Source organism: Diabrotica virgifera, chromosome 3 (genome assembly GCF_917563875.1).
Source record: "Diabrotica virgifera virgifera chromosome 3, PGI_DIABVI_V3a".
NCBI classification, from domain to species: Eukaryota; Metazoa; Arthropoda; class Insecta; order Coleoptera; family Chrysomelidae; genus Diabrotica; species Diabrotica virgifera.
This window is the reverse complement of record NC_065445.1, coordinates 117,700,899-117,721,018: the sequence shown is the minus strand read 5'-3', so window position 1 is coordinate 117,721,018 and position 20,120 is coordinate 117,700,899. Positions and strand designations below refer to the sequence as shown.

The window sequence follows — 20,120 nt, the reverse complement described above, 5'->3', positions numbered from 1 at the left end:
GATTTTATTATTTTTTATTTTTGGGGTAAAATTGCGATTTTGACAATGTTCCCCCACATGAAATTCAAAATAAACCTCATTTTCGTTTTCAGCACCATCAAAAACATACAGTATGACGTATGACTAAAATTGGCCAATCACCTCTCCGTTGTCAAGATCTCGAGAAATAAGCGTTTTTTTTTGGGTGGTCCGCTCGTCTATAAGTAAAACCAGACTACATGATAACTGGAAACTTCAATGGAATCAATACTGTATAAATTGTCCGACAAGGTATACTTCTTTTACATCCGAAATTATTCCATCTCATTATTTTGAACTTATTTATTCTTATTAATATAAATTAAACTTTATTTGCGCTGCCATAATCAACCCATTCGTCTATGGTTCGTGGGAGAATGCAGAATTTACAAAACAGTAATCAGACCAATAAAGACATACCTACGTGGCAGAAATCCAACCTGACACAGAGAGGACAAAAATAGATCGAGTGAATAGAGTAAACAGAGCCGCAGGTTGCCTGAATGACACAATATGGAGAAATAAAAATATCGGAAAAGAAATGAAAGGCAGAATTTACAAAACCATCAGACCACTAATGACATACGCGACAGAAACACGACCCGACACAGAGAGGACAAAAATATTGTTCGAAACAGCGGAGATGAAAACTCTTCGAAAAATCGATGGTAAGACACTATGGGGCAGGGACAGAGGTAGAAGTACAGATAAACGACATAAGACGGAGATGCAAGATGGAGAAAATTAATAACTGGGTAAGAAACAGAAGAGTAGAATAGAATGACCACATAAGCCGAATGATAACACATAGAGTAGTAAGGATAGCGAGAGACGGTTCCTCAATAGGAAGACGATCAGTGGGAAGACCACGAAAACGATGGAACGACAACTTACTGTTGAAAAAACAGACAGTCATGTCTATACAAAAAGAAGGAGAAGAAGAAGAACCCAAATCGTACCTTGGATTAAATTAGAAATTTAAAACACCATATTTTGTAATTTTTGTTTAAAATTAGTACTAATAATAATAAACACGTTACCTATTTAACATTTTTTGTAATAATAAGAAAACGTTTAATAAACTTCCAAAATTAATGAAGAAGTAATTTGACTTTCCATAGTATATACTATATACCTAAGTGCGTGTATCCATGGCAGGAACACTCGGTACGCCCGCTTCCTGTATCGTGCCTTCCGTCTCGGAATTGGATTTCCAGTGTGCCTGTGAGATGGCTAGACTGCACTCGGATTTATCTTATTGCCTTATGCAGCTGCCATATCGATTTTTGGCGATGCGATGTTCCTACGCTACACGAGTGAAGTCTGCTTCTGGTGTGCCATGCCCGACACTGAACCGCATGCGTCTTAGTCCATGTTGTGAGGCTGCTCCCGTTTGAAAAGAATTCTGATTCGGTTTCTTTCAGGATTCCTATTCAAACATGTCCCCTTCAAACAAATCAGAAGGGTACCTGGTGAAAATTTTGGGCAGGAATTGTGTAGACAATTTTTTAAACAAATTCAAATGAAACACCTTTTTGACCCGGAAATATTTTTTTAGTTTTTTGTGTCATTTTAAACAAAAAAGGTGTCTTTTCATTTTTCTCAAAAGTTAATAGTTTTCTCGAGGCTTGAATACTCAGGTATAAATTATTATTTTTTGTGGTAGCCAAGTGCCTAAATTGAAGTTTAAATATTCAATTTCAATACTCTGACCACTAATCGGGGCTTATTTTAATATAGCCCGTTGTTTTTAATTGTTAATTATGCGCGCCCTCTCAACTTTTAAGCCGCCGCGCGGCGCACTCTAAGGTCTGTATCTAAAGTATGTATCTGCCGCACTATATGATTCTTCTTCAAATGACATCTCCGCGATAAAGGTCGGCAATCGCCATAGCTAGTCAGAGACGGCTTCTCTGAAAAGTTCATTTGATGTACATCTGTACCATTCTCTCAGGTTGCGCAGCCACGATATTCTGCGTATCTATATGCTTATTTTTCCTTGAATCTTTCCCTGCGTAATCAATTGGATCAAGTTGTATCGATCTCCAGGTGTAATATGTCCGGACTATTCTAATTTTCTTAAACTATTTGATTGGTGTATTTAATTAGCACAATGGCAATAATTAATTGAATAAACAAACAAATTATTAACAAAAGCTATGTTAATAATAAATTATAAAATTTTAATAAATGCCAAATATTGGTCGGGAATTTTTCGCATAAGCACTTATAATATGTACACGTGCGGAAGAGACGCACCATATAGTGAGACGCGAGGCGCAGTGGCTTAAAATTCGAGTGGACGCGCATACTTAACAATTAAAATACAACGGTCTGTAATGTCTATATTGAACTAAGTCCCGATTACTCATCAGAATCTTGAAATTGAATGTTTAAACTTCAATTTAGGCACTTGGCAACCTCAAAAATAATAATTTACATAATGAGCTTTGAAGCTTCGAAAATGCGCATTTTTGCATTGTTCAGATTTTAAATCGCTTATACCTCAAAAACTGTCCAACTTTTGAGAAAAATGAACAGACCTTTTAAAATGATCCAAGAAACCCAAAAAAAAATATTTTCCGGTGCAAAAAAGGTGATTGTAAGAATTTATTTAAAAAAAATTTCTGCCCAAAAATTTCGCTCGGCACCCTTCTGATCTGTTTAAAGGGGACATTTTTCAACAGGAATCCGCAAAGAAACCGAATCAGAAATTTTTTTCATACGAAAGCGGTCTCACAACGTGGACTATCTGTTCAGTTTTGCTTTTCATTTCGACTACAGACTTACAGACATTTTCCTCCTACGCCGGTCTCTTGTAAATTTTGTGTGATTTACATTTAAATGCACCGTTTTTACATACCAGAAAACTTGAAAATACAGTTTAATTTATCGTTGATAACGAGAGCAGAATCCACCAACGTAAGTCTATGAGCACTGATTTATTTAAAATACTATTTTTAGAGGTGCTTAGAAGCAAAACGCGTTAAATCCACTTTTTCTCGAAAATGAGATATTGAGCTTAACTAGTTTCTCAGAGTCCATTCTTATAGGAACACTTTATATACCGTCAAAACCAATTTATTTCAATATATTTCAATCGACTAAAACGACTAAAAGTTACTTTGGAAACAAAACAGATAAAGTCCCGCCCGCTTAAAGACCAAACCAGGTAAAGTCCACCGCAACGATTCCAACTAATCACAAACATGCTTTCGACACACGTGAGGTGGAGTTACTATGGAAGTGTATATGTTATAGTCAAAGCTCGAATTTCAGGCACTCCTAGGTTTGACTAGGCAATCCTCAGGTCTGACTGACGGTTTTAGTCAAAGCCCGAAATAAATTGCAGTTTCGGCCTTTGACTAGTCAAACCTAGGAGAGACCAAGTTGGTCAGGCAAAGGTCGAAATTTAATTTTATGAAATCGGGGTTTGACTAGTCAAACCCCGATCAGCTATTAAAATCTCGTAATTTGTTAGATTAGGTTTAATAATTTAATAATTAGGTAAAATAAAACAATAGTATTAATTCTCACATGTTGAGGCATTATGGCATTTAGAGTTGCACAATACGTTAGACCTTTTACACTTACATAATTTTGAAGAGCATTTCTTATTGCAGTAGCATTTTATAAAGCCTTGTCCTGCAAATTTAGAATGTTTTGTACTAATTTCTCTTTGAGACAGCTTATCGTCCGGAACATCTAAGAAAATTCCCTTTGCATTCTCTTATTTGATTTCTTGAAAAAAATCCTAATTTCGTACCAACTATATATAAAATCTCAATTGTTTTATTTTATATGATATCCAAAATATTTCGATCGTCGCCTTTGACCCTCAAATCTGGGGAGCGGTATTGTTACAGTTTTTCCCATCGAGATTGAAGGAAATTTTTTTTCACTTAATTGTTTCATAGCATTATCCTGGGCATGAATACCTTCAATCGCCTTTCCTTTATTTATTTTAATCTTTTCTGTCTGTGCACAACGCATGCATGTATCTTTTCTGTCAAAACCTTCATATAGTATGCACCAAGTGTGCTGTCAGCACACATAACATGTACCACCTAATTACCAATAATTATGCACTTGTTTGACAATTTTCTTTCTCTCCTAGTGACGACGGTCCAGAGCCTTCCTTAATATTATGGTGATACTTAGTTTTTTCTCCGATTGCATATATCTTCTTTCACAGTTGACGATGACATTCCAATTTCATCTGTTTGTGCTAAAATACAATTCATATACTTAGTCAAACCAAATTACGTTTTTCAAGAAATCAAATAAGAGAATGCAAAGAGAATTTTCTTAATTTCGAAGATGTTCCAAAGCTGTCTCTATAAAGAGAAATTTGTACAAAAGATTCTAAATTTGGAGGACAAGGCTGAAGGCTTTATAAAATGCTACTGTAATAAGAAATTCTCTTCAAAATTATGTAAGTGTAAAGAGTCTAACGTATTGTGCAACTCTAAATGCTATAATGCCTCAACATGTGAGAATAAACACTATTTTTTTATTTTAATTACGACACTATAAAAATAGTAAACATTAAAATTAAAAAATGAAGTTTTATTAAACCTTATCTAACAAATTACGACATTTTAATAGCTGATCGGGGTTTGACTAGTCAAACTCCGATTTCATAAAATTAAATTTCGACCCTTGCCTGACCAACTTAGTCTCTCCTAGGTTTGACTAGTCAAAGGCCGAAATTCTAATTTATTTTGGGCTTTGACTAAGACCGTCAGTCAGACCTGAGGATTGCCTAGTCAAACCTAGGAGTGCCTGAAATTCGGGCTTTGACTATAACATATATATATATATATATATATATATATATATATATATATATATATATATATATATATATATATATATATATATATAGATACAAGTTTTTATTGAGGTTGCAGTCAGTGTAAGGGGCAGGATGAGAGAAACTCTTTGTTACAATCGAGCTTTCGCAAAATTTATTTGCTTCGTCAAGATTAGCTAAAATGAGTATATAATTATAAATACAATGAAATTAAAGATAAAAGAACATTGTATAAAAAAGCACAAAAACTTACAACGTGAGGTTAGTTCATTAATTTAACATTTCCACAAAACATAATTATATAAAAATATCCTTATTTTAATCGTTTCCAAATTTCAATGTTTTAATTTTTACAATTTCTAATGAAAAATTTTGATTTATTAATTTAGTTCTAAATTTGATTAATGCCAGAAAGACACTCAATTAATGTCAATAAGACATTAAATAGGTATCTGTTTATTTTATTTTAAGTTGTTAAAAACTAGTTTTTTGATTATTACTTACTAGCGCACTTTAAATTATGGAAGGTATAGATAGATATAAGTACATGTTTTGTTGATTATTGTTTTATTAATAAATTAAAGTGGCGTTAATTTTAAAAATTTAATTTTTGAAATTTTGTCAGGGAATTTACTATTCTTTAATTAGAATATCATTTATCGTAAGATAAAATATAATTATAGATGTTACTTAGTTTATTTATGTCTGTTCTTTTATTTACACATTGATATTTATTTATGCACACCATTTCTAAAAATTCTCTTTTATTTAGTTTATTTTCATGTTTTAATACCGTTGTTTCATCGAATTTGAATGTATGATTTTTGTTTATTGCATGATCTACTAATGCAAATGTGTTTTTATTATTTCTAAGGTCGCTTTTGTGTGACGTTAGTCTACCTATTAAATTCCTGGATGTGTGTCCGATGTATGACTTATCGCAATTTTCGCATGGTATTTTGTAAACTACATTTGAGCTTTCATTTTAAACTACATTTTATTTACATAAACTACTAAAATTGCGATAAGTCATACATCGGACACACATCCAGGAATTTAATAGGTAGACTAACGTCACACAAAAGCGACCTTAGAAATAATAAAAACACATTTGCATTAGTAGATCATGCAATAAACAAAAATCATACATTCAAATTCGATGAAACAACGGTATTAAAACATGAAAATAAACTAAATAAAAGAGAATTTTTAGAAATGGTGTGCATAAATAAATATCAATGTGTAAATAAAAGAACAGACATAAATAAACTAAGTAACATCTATAATTATATTTTATCTTACGATAAATGATATTCTAATTAAAGAATAGTAAATTCCCTGACAAAATTTCAAAAATTAAATTTTTAAAATTAACGCCACTTTAATTTATTAATAAAACAATAATCAACAAAACATGTACTTATATCTATCTATACCTTCCATAATTTAAAGTGCGCTAGTAAGTAATAATCAAAAAACTAGTTTTTAACAACTTAAAATAAAATAAACAGATACCTATTTAATGTCTTATTGACATTAATTGAGTGTCTTTCTGGCATTAATCAAATTTAGAACTAAATTAATAAATCAAAATTTTTCATTAGAAATTGTAAAAATTAAAACATTGAAATTTGGAAACGATTAAAATAAGGATATTTTTATATAATTATGTTTTGTGGAAATGTTAAATTAATGAACTAACCTCACGTTGTAAGTTTTTGTGCTTTTTTATACAATGTTCTTTTATCTTTAATTTCATTGTATTTATAATTATATACTCATTTTAGCTAATCTTGACGAAGCAAATAAATTTTGCGAAAGCTCGATTGTAACAAAGAGTTTCTCTCATCCTGCCCCTTACACTGACTGCAACCTCAATAAAAACTTGTATCTACATATTGTCAGTCAATAATACCAAACTACTTTATATATATATATATATATATATATATATATATATATATATTTACAAAAAAAATTTACAAAGATATCGACTGTATTCTCTATATTAAAATAGAATACTAACTGCTGGCTGATAATATATATATATATATATATATATATATATATATATATATATATATATATATATATATATATATATATATATATATATATATATATATATTATTATCAGCCAGCAGTTAGTATTCTATTTTAATATAGAGAATACAGTCGATATCTTTGTAAATTTTTCTGACCACGTACTGATTGCCAGAAAAATTTGCTCAGTCCCAAAATTCCAGATCGGAAGACTTACTATCGACGTCAACTTTACCTCTTCTTTTCTACTGTTGTTGGTAGTTCTCAGTGCAAAATGTCTCCAAATAATTGCTTTAGCTACGTATGGACTGAAGTTGCACTGAAAACTATGATTGCTATGCTACACAGATGACGGCTATTCGCTCCTAAGGCTTCGTATAGGGTGGTCGGAAAGTCCCTTTACACTGTTGACAAACCTCTCGGGCACGGGTAGTGCCCGAGACTTCGACTGCCGATATACGATTCATTTTAATCAGTACGGCGTGGCATTGGCGCGCTTCTATCGTTCAAAAGAAACGCATGGGGCTATCTTCGCAATGTTCTATTCTTAACGTGAAATAACGTATAGACCTATACTTAAGCTGTAAAACAGTTTTTTTTTTAGTTTTCCGAAAGTTGAAAAAAGCGAACTTATGTAGGTGGTTTCTGAAATTCAATTGCGTTTGATAATCACATATTGTTAAAAACAGTATACAGTGAGGACGTTTCGGTTGGAATAAATTCATTTTTTCGAGAATGGGCGATTTTGGAGATATATCCCGAAACAGGTCGGTTTTTATTTTTAAATTACGATTTTTTGGCATATATATATCATACTAGTGACGTCATCAATCTAGGCGTGATGAAGTAATCGATGATTTTTGTTAATGAGAGTAGGGGTCGTGTTATAGCTTATTTGAAAGGTTATTCAATTTTCTATTCAATAACATATACACTAACACAATTACCCGAGAAGGTTTTTGATTGTTTGCGGTTTCGGGTTGCAATGAAATTGAAAATGTTTATTCATTTTTAATTTATATTTTTACTCTATTTGAAGTACTAAGGCAACCATTCTCGCTGGAAATTTACCGCCTGAGCAGATGGGACGTGAATTATGTAGTAAAATTCCCTCATCTTCCTATAGTCTCAGAATCCGTATGGCTTGCATTTCTAGAAGCCTCGGATGGTGTTACCAGAGAAGGTTTTCCATTGTTTTTAATCTGGTAGGATATAGAATGGTACAATTTTAAATATCATTTTGTGTGCTATTAGATTAAAAACTTAAACTATTTTCTAGCAGGTGTCGCTAGGACATCCATGCCATTTCGTTCGTTGCAATCCGGGACGGCAAGAGACGTAGGATTCTAGTTCATTAAGAGAGAAGAGCATATATCGCTGGTACCTATGATTAATGTGATTCCTAATACATTAATACATTTCCAGTGAAAATAATAACTCTTTGATAAGTGTTGGCTATAAAAATTTTTTTATATGCGTTTCCGCTAAGATTATAACTCCCAAAATATTTATAACGAAAAGATTTAGTTCATAATAGACGCCGACGAAAACAATTATTTCCCTTTCTGTTTCTGTTTCTGCCGATGAAAACAATTATTTCTGAGAACTTTTTAGTAATTATAATTTTCGTGGACCCACAAACAGAAATGATGTTTTTTGCTGATACTCCTCAAAAAATAAATTTTTTCGACAATTAGGGATTATAATTTTCACAATCATATAATCGAAAATAATATTTTTCGCGGCGTTCATTGAAAGTTCTACTCTTAACGGCATTTTTTGGAGTTATACTTTTCGTAGGCGGCGGCGATATCTTTCTCCTGATGAGGAACTAAGAAGCCCCGAAACGGGTAAAGATTCTTGCTGTACTTTCTGATTGAACTAGAAATATAATGCGACTGCGGTTTCGGGTTGCAACGAAATTGAAAATGTTTAATCATTTTTAACTAACATAATTATTTATACAGGGTGTCCAAAAAAATTGTTTTTGAATTAAATTAATTGAGACAAAAAGAAGAATGCATGTAATTTATTTAATTCAAAAGACATTTTACTGCTGTGAGCAAATATAAATGTTTATTTGACAAATAAATATCGTTTTTCGCTTAAATTCAACGTTAAAGCTGCCACGCACCCTGCCTCTTAGCAGTTTGAACATTTATTTAAGCCAAAAACAATGTTTATTTTTCAAATAAACATTTTTTTTCTGTTTTCTGATAGCATTAAAATGTATTTTAAAAGAAATAAATTACATACATATGTGCTTCTTTTTGCGTCAATTAATTAAATGAAAAAAAAATGTTTGGCCACCCTGTATAAATAATAATGTTAATATTTCTATTATTGAATAGAGAATTGAATAACCTTTCAAATGAGCCGGCACACAACCCCTATTCTCATTTAAAAAAAAAATCGATTACGTCATCATGCCGAGGGAGATGACGTCACTAGTATGATCTATATGCTTAAAAATCGTAATTTAAAAATAAAAATCGACCTGTTACGGGATTTCCTCCAAAATCGCCCATTCTCGAGAAAATGAATTTATTCAAACCTAAACGTCCTCACTGTATGTACTAGCTTTATGTATAGATTTTTTTATATTTACCGTTATTTTTTTTATTTTACTTAGTCTTTTATATACATTAACATTTTGTGTTCTTTGCAGGTTATCATTAGAACTAGCCGTTAGAGGTAAGTTGTTCAAATTATGACATAGTCGCTCAGACATAGAAACGTTGGTCTATTTTATTCTAACGATTTATCTATAATTTGCTGTATGTGTATGACTAATAATACTGCATCTATCTGTACACGATTTTCTAAAACGAAAACTTTGTTGTTCATCTACCAAACTTACGCTCCTTTCACACACTAAGAGTTTGAACGTGCGATCGCTAGAACTTCACGATGACATTCCAATTGTTGCTCAAGCAATCCCATGGTAACTTTCACATTACGCCGCGCCGTGTAATGCACGGTGTTCAAGAGAAAATCTAAATAAAAATTGATCGAACACCCTATTTTTTTTGCTTTTATGCTTGCAGTATCCATTATAGATCAAAAATATTTTTTCTATTTATTTTTCTGTTTTTTTTATTTTTCTTTATTTGTATAATCGGATTTTCATGTATTTTAATATAGTTGAGTATGTATATGATATGTATACATATACACACAGACATACACACACACTAATATACCAGGTGTTGAATAGTCAAACGGGCCATAGGAAACAATGGGCAATTCTAAACTGTTGAATTCCTGCTTCCCTAATTATTTTATATCAAAAGACATGAGAAACTATTTGCAGAGGACTGTAATCTGTATACACGTTGAACGCCCCGCGAATCATATACGATTCACGCTTATTTTACTTAGAGGGCCGCGCGAAGCACACTTGCTTCGCAGTGACTGCTATACTGTATGGACCACGGCTCAGAGTGAAGTCGGCCCAGAGAGTCGTAATATTATATACATTGCGATGTCAACGTGTTAAAAACAATTTTTAAAATTGTTCTATGAATTAAACACATTCCAAAATTTTGCAAAAATGTAAAACAATTATTGCCAAAGTATCTAATCCCATCGACCACTAAAAATCAGATTTTACCTCTAAAAATCATACGAACTAGCTGAATTTTGCTAAGAATATCAATTTTGGGACCCCAAAAAGATGCAAAAAAGCTTGCCACTCCTACCCCCGGGCTTCCTCCTAAAACCACCCCTCGTAGAGAAGGAAATCGAAAACTTCATATTACCAAGAATATGTTTACGCCGTATAAAAAAATGATTTAAACAAAATATAGCTAAGATTTTGAACAAAAATGTTTGATAGCCGTTCTTTCAGAAACAACGCGCGCGAACTCAATTTTTTAAATAGAATTTGTATAATAAACATAATATTGTTTGATCAGAGCGTGCTTTTGACAAAAATTCAAATGCATTTTAAAGATAAAATATGTTCAGCTTTGGTGTCTAATTTTTGCATTTTGTAGCAAATTAAGTCAGTTTCTGTATAGCTGTTTACTCGATTTTTGCCACATTTTTTACGATTCTCATGAGATCAATACAATTTATTATTTCCATTGGCTGGTCGCTTTGGAGTTTTCATTATTAGAGCATAATCTTCAAAACATATAACAGGATATTTCGATTTTGAGTTTTGGCAACAAATCTGAGGCATTTGAAATATGACTAAAACACGCTGAATTTAAACTTTCACGTTACAAACGATCTAAAATGTTGTAAAATGCTTCTGTTCGAGAGCACAAGTAAGTTTTTCGAAATTAAACAACTTTAAATACAAATTCCACTCACTTCTTTCTTCGCGGAAGCATTGTCCCTGGTGTGGGATCATTTGTAATGTGATTTAGACATATTTCAAATGCCTCATATTGGTTGCCAAAACTCAAAATCGAAATATTACGTTACAAGTTTTGAAGACTCTGCTCTACTCTAATAATGGAAACTCCATTCTTCTTCTTTACGTGCCATCTCCGCGACGAAGGTTGGCAATCATCATTGCTATTCTCACTTTCGACACTACAGCCCGAAAGAGTTCAGTTGAGCTGCATCCAAACCATTCTCTGAGATTTCTCAGCCAGGACATTTTTCTCCTACCTATGCTGCGCCTTCCTTGAATCTTTCCTGCATAATTAATTTTAGGAGTTCATATCTGTCACCACGTGTTACGTGAACTCCATAGCGACCAGTAAATAAAAATAATAAAGTATGTATATCGATCTCATGAGAATCTTAAAAAATGGCAAAAATCGCTCAACATTAAATTTATTTATTTAATATTTATATAGAAACTGACTTCATTTTCTCAAAATGCAACAATTGTAATTCGTAGAACAATTTTAACATTTGTTTTTTTTTTATACAGATTTCAGTCCTTTACAAATAGTTTTTCATGACTTTTGATTTAAACTAATTAGGGAAGCAGGAATTCAACAGTTTATAATTTCCAATTGTTTCGTATGGCCCGTTTGACTATTCAACACCCGGTATATTTGTGTGTGTATGTGTATGTCTGTGTGTATGTCTGTGTGTATATGTGAGTGTGTATACATATCGTCTACATACTCAAACATATTAAAATACATGAAAATCCAATTATACAGATAAAGAAAAATAAAAAAACAAAATAATAAATAGAAAAAGAAAAAATCTTCTTTACGCATGCACAAAAAAGGGCCCCGTAGCCGATTTTAATTTGACGTATTTTTGATCTACAAGGGATACTGCAAGCATAAAAACAAAAAAAATAGGGTGTTCGATCAACTTTTATTTAGATTTTCTCTTGAACACCGTGAATGAGAAAGGTACAATAGGATTGCTCGAGTCACTATTGGAATGGCATCGTGCGGTCTAACGTGCGGTGTGTGAAAGGAGCGTTATCCTTTGATTTAGCCGTTATTGCAGAATTTTAGTTATCTTTAAGGATGGAATTGAACAAGTTGATACCGTTGTAGTTTTCTTAACATTTTTATCGGCTTTTTGAATAGCAGGATAAGTTTGGTAGTTGTTCATTTTTTCGATAGTATTTAACCGCATTTTATAGTTAGTAATTATGTTACTTCTTAATACAGTTCGCTGTTCCATCATGGCTGCTATACAATATTTTAGCAGTTCATTTGAACTTGACCTGCAGATTTTCAAGTGTTTTTTGACTTCTTGCGCATTTATATTAACTTCTTCGTTTGCAGTTATTTCTGGTTTCTAAATATTGTTCTGAAGGTATTTCTTTGTGGCATTTATGTAATTTATTATTCTAAATGGAAAATAAGCCACAATTTAACTTAAAAAAATGATTTTATTGACGTTTCGACATCCAATCAAAATACAAAATATTACAGTAATATTTTGTATTTTGATAACGATTGTAATTTCTTGTCGGTAAAAATGACCCGAGTCAAAGGGATCACGATGATTCGTACACTTCCCACGTACATACTCGTCTATACTTGCAAAGTCGCTAAAACGAAATGTATAAATAATTATTGGCATTTACTGCGACTATTCATTTAGACCAGTGCATTTAGCACTAAAAACACAGGAATAAATTATCTTTAAATACACCACCTAGAGACTTGCTAGTTTTTGCATTGTGTTCAGGATTATGTCAGGAAAAAAGTCTACAATAGAAAAATGGGTGGAAATGCATAAATAATAATTGCATTTTAAAGTGCATAACATGCATCTAAAAGTGGATAAACATGTCAAAATAAGCATATTAGGGGCCAACTTTTGTTACTCGGAGAGGGGGGGGGGGGGTTTGGGGTCGCTGAACATGACTACGCCATCAGATCCTACGACCGGAGTACCTGGTACCCAGGTCACTGCTATAGCACGTCATCTTCTGGATTTTCGAGGGTTTTCGGCCTTAAATTATTGCAAACAGATTACTCGAAGGCTTTTTGGGTTGCTGAATACGAATACACCATCAGAACCGACCCCAACCACCTGGTACACAAGGTTACTGCTAAGGCATGTTATCTCCTTGAGTTTAGACGGTTTTTGGACACCAGATGCACTGTGGGATCGGTTTTGTTCAATGACCACAAAACCCCCTCTCTCACAAATTTACATATTCACATGGGACTACTTTCTTATTGAGTGCCCACCGCAGAATCTCTCGAGGAACTCTATCAAATTCTGAGTTCGCTTTCTCAAGATCAATGAATACCATATAAGCGTTTCATTATAATGAAAATTTCATCTGTTGAAAATTGATTATTGGATATTTTGAAGATCAATATATTATACAGGGTGTCCAGAAACTCTACCGACAAACGAAGACAGAAGATTCCTAAGATAATTTTAAGACAATTTAACTCAATTCACCTAGTCCGAAAATGCTTCCTAAGGGAGCTAGAGCTCTTTGAAGATGGCGTCATGTAATTAGTTATTCTTAAATACCTCCAGAACGCTTCTATTTAGAAAAACGAAAATTGGTATGCGTATTTACTTTCCAGAAATGAATCGATTCCATCCATTGCGACTTTCTAGTACCGGTCATAGGCGTCCGTTTTACGCCTAATCACTAGATATATTCAATTATGAGATATTCGAGTACTAAAAGTTACTCTTGCTTTAAGTTGGTAAAATACATCGTTTTTTTTTTCATTTTTTCATTTTTTTTTAATTCCCAAAGCTAAAAACTTTCAAATCGATTTTTCTAGAAAACGGTATGTCCTACCGACTTAAAGTAAGAGTACCTTTTAGTACTAGAATACCTCACAATTTAATAATCTAGTATCAAAAATGCTTAAAAGTTGAAGACAAAAAAGTTATGCAATAAAATAACCGTTACCCTACCCAAAACGGACGCCTATGTCCGGTACTAGAAATTCGCAATGGATGTAATCGATTCATTTCTTAAAAGTAAATATGTATACAAATTTTCGTTTTTCTAAATAGAAGCGTTCTGGAGGTATTTAAGAAGAACTAATTACATGGCGCCATCTTCAAAGAGCTCTAGCTCCTTCAGGAAGCATTTTCGGACTAGGTGAATTGGGTTAAATTGTCTTAAAATTATCTGAGGAACCTCCTGTCTTCGTTTGTCGGTAGAGTTTCTGGACACTGGACACCCTGTATAATAATTATTATCATATTCACTTTAATAATTTTTACACAGTGACCCAGAGGTTCTGCATGTCCAAGTGAAAAATTTTTAGCGACTAAAGAAAAAATCCATTTACTTAATATAATACAATACGAATCCTGTCTATTCGTCCGCGGGCGCGGTGACTACACACACGACTCATTGATATCACGGCTCGAGCAACTACTCGGCTATTTTTAAACGCTCTCCCTTACATTGACATGAGTGGCGATAAAAAGGTGAGAAGAAAAAAGAAAACAAAAACTAATTAAAACTTACCCTCTAGAAAGTAATACACCGTGCTAATACCTTTCGTGCGGATTGATGGTTCACATATGGCAACGCTTAAAGAGCTCTTGGCTTCTGAAGATTTGATGAGGTAACGCAATTTTAAGTTGAAAGAGCAGTTAGGGATCTCTGAAAGATGAGCTTTTTGTATTTAAATTAATGAACAAATTATAAAAACTGGAAGGTTCAAATCAGTAACATGTTTGTTATAAAAGAGAATATTATCATCGCTATCTCTTGTTTATTATTATCCTTCTTCTTCTTCTTCTATTTGTATAGACATGACTCTGTTTTTTCAATGTGCCTCTAGTAAGTTGTCGTTCCATCGTTTTCGTGGTCTTCTCACTGATCGTCTTCCTATTGGGGAACCGTCTCTCGCTGTCCTGACTACTCTATTTGTTGTCATTCGGCTTATGTGGTCATTCCATTCTATTCTTCTGCTTCTTACCCAGTTATTAATGTTATACACCTTGCATCTCCGTCGTATGTCTGTACTTCTAGCTCTGTCCCATAGAATCTTACCATCGATTTTTCGATAGGTTTTCATCTCCGCTGTTTCGAGCAATCTTTTTGTCTTTTATTATTATCCTAATGGTTAAATTCAATGATCTCAGATATAATAGACTACGTAGAACAGAAAAGATTAACCTGGTACGACATGTCAGAACAGGCAAAAAACGTTGGATAAACAGAATCACAGAGTGAAGCCCGATAGGAAGAAGGAAGATAGGCACACCCCGAAGATCTTTTAGAAATTAAGTGGACGAAGCAATGGAAAGAATACATCTGGAGTGAAGGAACTGGCAAAATAGAAAAAAACTGGAAAGAACGGCTGAGTGAAGGAATACAGTGAAAACTGTGGAAATCCTTAGTATAATATATTAAATTCAACTGTTATTGTTTTTGTTTATGTCATTTATTTAGGCTGTTGGTCATCTCGCTAGGCTACGCTATCTTTTTTGTTCGCTATTCAATTAATCTATTTGTCGATTCTAAGTATTTAAATCTGGATATCTGATCTACCACCTTCACTTTAACTGTGAGTTTCTTGTGAAACTATGCACTCTGCATACTTTTTTTAAGAGTAGATCATTTACATTTACTCTAGACACAGATAATTGAAAAGATGTTACAATGAAGAACTACATCTTCTACTGTGTAGTTCAAGAACTACATATTTTATGTAGTACATAATCGATAAACGCGTCATTCTAATAAAAGCGTTGCAGCCTTTATGTATAAGATATCTGTTAAAATTAAAATAGGAAGTAAGATGTTGCTCGATTTTCCCACAAAGAATGGATTGAAATATTGTTGCTGAAGAAATGTAGAAACATGGATGGATAACAACACTAACTTATATTCCTAGATAACAATATATATGATCTATACTCTATGATCCGCAGATATAATTTTTTTTTAGATCAGGACTACTACGATATTGAATAGTATATATTTTTTAAATATTTTTATAGGCTTTGGATTGCTTGATCCATTCAGCCACGATAGATAATAAATTACTGTTTGCTACAATATCTTAAATATAATAAAATTATGTACCGGGTGCCCCAATAAGCATGGCTCTCGGCCATATCTCAGGAACCGTTTATAGTACAGCTTTGAGAAAAAAAAATTGATAACAAAAGTTGCCTCGAGAAAAGCTTGGAAATTATTTTCATAATTATTGTAGGTCCACCGCTAGAGGGCGTAATTGAATATCAAAAATTAAAACACCAACATTTTACAAAATGTGTCTAATGAAAGGGCACTGGAAATCCGATCATCGTATTCTTCATAGAATTTTGCGCATATTTGATTTCACAAGTTTAAGTCTTCCTTTGCAAATAAGAGGTGGGGGTGAGTGGGAACCTTGTTATGAAAAAATGGCTGTAAGTCCCGTTCTGCTCAATCGAATTTTGCAAACTTTGTCTTGGTGAAAACAGCTCTTTTTGGTTAATTTTATGAGTTATAATTCCGAAACAGTCTAATAAGTAATATGCCAGCTACGAGGCGTTATTTAATTTTTTTTAGAAATCTAATTTTTATTGGAAAATATTAAAACAAACATGTATTTTTAATCCTGTATTACAAAATTAGACCAAATTAGCAACAGAATAGAGAAAACCGCATGTCGATACCTTTTTTCTTTCTCAAGATATCTTAAGAAACCTGTAAATTTTAAACATAACAACTGTTACTGTCACCGGTAAACAAAGTTAGCGAAAAGTAGTGTGCTGTGGAAAAAACAAAGAAAAATTTTCCAGCTATCAACGTATATAATTGATTAAAACAACATTAAGACAAACACCACTATAAAATATAACAAAGAAATAAAAACAACTACTTAGTGACGACCTAAATGCTCAAATTATTGCCCATCAATTTCGATGCAAGCATTTACTCTTTCAAGAGTAGATTGAATAGCGGTCTCAAAAAAATCTCTAAAGGTCAGAATAGACTTTTATTTATGGGGACGGATTAAACACCTTTTGTTTTTGCAGCTAGTCCTACTACTCCCGGAAACATGATCCAGAGAATACGAAACGCCATTCAAAGCATTTCGAGAGCAGAAATTGAAACTGCTGTTCAATCTACTCTTGAAAGAGTAAATAATGCTTGCATCGAAAATGATGGGCAACAATTTGAACATTTAGGTCGTCATTAAGTAGTTGTTTTTATTTCATTGTGTTGTTTGTCTTATTGTTGTTTTAATTAATTATATAAGTTGACATCTGGAAAATGTTTTTTGTTTTTTCCACAGCACACTACTTTTCCTTAACTTCGTTTACCGGTAACAGTAACAGTTATGTTTAAAATTTACACGTTACTTAAGATATCTAGAGATAGAAAAAAGGTATCGACATGCGGTTTTCGCTATTCTGTTGCTAGTTTGGTTCAATTTTGTAATACAGGATTAAAAATGCATACTTGTATTTAATATTTTCCAAAGAAAACTAGATTTCTGAAAAAAATTAAAATTCTAGCTGGCATATTTCTTATTAGGCTGTTTCGAAATTATAACTCTTACATTGACGAGAAAGCGCTGTTTTCAACAAGACCAAGTTTGCAAAATTCGATTGAGCAGAACTGGACTTACAGCCATTTTTTCATAACAAGTTTCCACTCATCTCCACCTCTTATTTGCAAAGGAAGACTTAAACTTGTCAAATCAAATATACGCAGAATGTTATGAAGAATACGATAATCGGATTTCCAGTGCCCTTTCATTAGACAAATTTTGTAAAATTTTGGTTTTTTAATTTTTGATATTCAATTACGCCCTCTAGCGGTGGACCTACAATTATGAAAATAATTTCCAGGTTTTTCTCGAAGCAACTTTTGTTGTTCTGAGTCCTCGAATAATGACTCTTATAGCGAGGAAACATTTTTATGTGGCTTATGACATCATTGCGAATATTCTGGCTAATTTTGTTCGAGGAAGTGTGAGATCCTCGTTTGTCAGGTTCAGTAATACCTTCAGAAGTTTTTTTTTTTGGCAAACAATTCGGAGTCTTCAGTTGGATATGTCAAATGTACGAAGAAAATACTCCTTGCATACTCTAAAATTCATAAGACGTAATATTGTGGCAAAATTTTTATGCGAAACTGCCCCACGATTAGGTCGCCTTACATCCGTTTTACTTATACAAGATGCTAAATACTGCGTTGCATAAAACTTGGTGAAGAGATTTATTCTCTGTGGTTCAGATATTTTGTCACAATCATATCTACAACGATGGTCGTATGGCTTTAACACCTTTTTCGTAATCTTTTTTCCTTTACTTGTCACATACTCATTGCCACTTATTCTGGCCTGCTTTCTTTGCTGTTTCTTCCATTTACCCACATCATTCTTCCTTTTTCTCGTATTTTTTGGAGTAACTGTAATAAAAAGCAAGCATTATTATTACTGTTTGTCAGCACTATCAAAATAACATACCATGAATACCACTAGTAGAAGGTATATTCTCAGTCTCACGAATTTCCTATTCAACATATTCTGTAGATTCATCGCAATCCTCGGATGGGTAGTATTCACTATCCTCGTCTGATTTGAAGGGGTCGTCTTCACTATTATCCGAATCTAAGTTATAGCTTACTCCTAAAAATATTTTAGGTTAGGTTTTAATTTGTATTAGAAAAATTCTATAAATACATATTATTTAATAAAATAACACTATTATTTAAAATTCGAAATTTACCTGATGCAATTCTCTTTTTTGAAGTCATGTCGAAACACTATAAACTTAATACTTCACTTCGAAAACTACACTAAACTTGCAAAAACAACGTGGATAATAATCAACAAAAACTGCCAATAGTTACCGGCATAACGGTCTAAGTGCCCTTAGATCACTGCCACTACTGAAAATAGAACATCTGTAAACCTAATTTTTCCCCTTACCAAAAGATGGCGCAGAACGTTTAAAAATCAATTGGATCATTTTGCCAGCAAGTAATGTTTAGTTTTAACTTTCGATATAATTATGCTCTTAACTCATTTTTTAAGAAAATGTCACTTAGACCCTTTTGGTTTTTACCCCTTCATATGTTAATTCATAAATTGTAATAATTATTACGGTCTAAATTTTGATATTATTTTGAATTCTTGCAGTTTTTGGCATCTTCAAAAGGATTCTCTTCTAATCTCTCCAAAAGCGTACGATCTTCATGAGCGGTAGATAGTTTTGGTCTTTCAGAACCTTGCTTTTTTTCGAGGGTTTCTTGTTCTCTCCATCTTTTATTAATATTAAAAACTGTTGTTCTGCTTACGTTAAAATGGTTCTTTACGGCAGATAGTGACCAACCATCTTCTAATTTCGTTACAATTCTTTTAGTTATTTGCTAGCATGTGGAGCCATTTTCTGACGTTGAACAGAGTAAGTTATCTGACAAATTTTAAAATTTGGCAGTGACAGTGACAGTATATTAATAATAAGTGTTTATCCTTCAAAATACACTGCTCAATTTTCTACAAAATACGCTTTAAGAGTCGTGTCAGTTTTTTTAGGAACCAGCTGCAATTGCAACATAACTGCAATTGTTCCAAATAAATCGTATTTACAATTATTTTTGTCATGAGGTCGATATTGTTAATTGTAGTTAATTGTACTTCCATTAGACGCCTATATTTTTGACTATGATATTGCATGTAACTTTTGTAGTACAGTCGAACCCGCTTATTGGAATAGCCTTCGTGCCAAACAAAAGTATTCCTATAGCAGGGATATTCTAATAACCGATCATTGGTGGCTATTAGAAACGTCTTGGGTCTATAAATTTCTATTCCTTAAACCGGGATATTCCTTTAACCGGAATTCTAATAAGCGGGTTCGACTGTAT

At 32.8% G+C, this 20,120-nt stretch overlaps 1 protein-coding gene across 1 annotated transcript in view; it reads left to right on the top strand.

The window, feature by feature from the left end:
• The window catches only part of LOC114334579 (protein alan shepard), a 531,107-nt gene that overhangs the window by 81,347 nt on the left and 429,640 nt on the right, over positions 1-20,120 (top strand). The window contains exon 2 of the mRNA XM_050645412.1: positions 9,546-9,571. The gene's annotated coding sequence lies outside the window, so the exon portion shown is untranslated. The remainder of the gene's footprint in view (positions 1-9,545; positions 9,572-20,120) is intronic.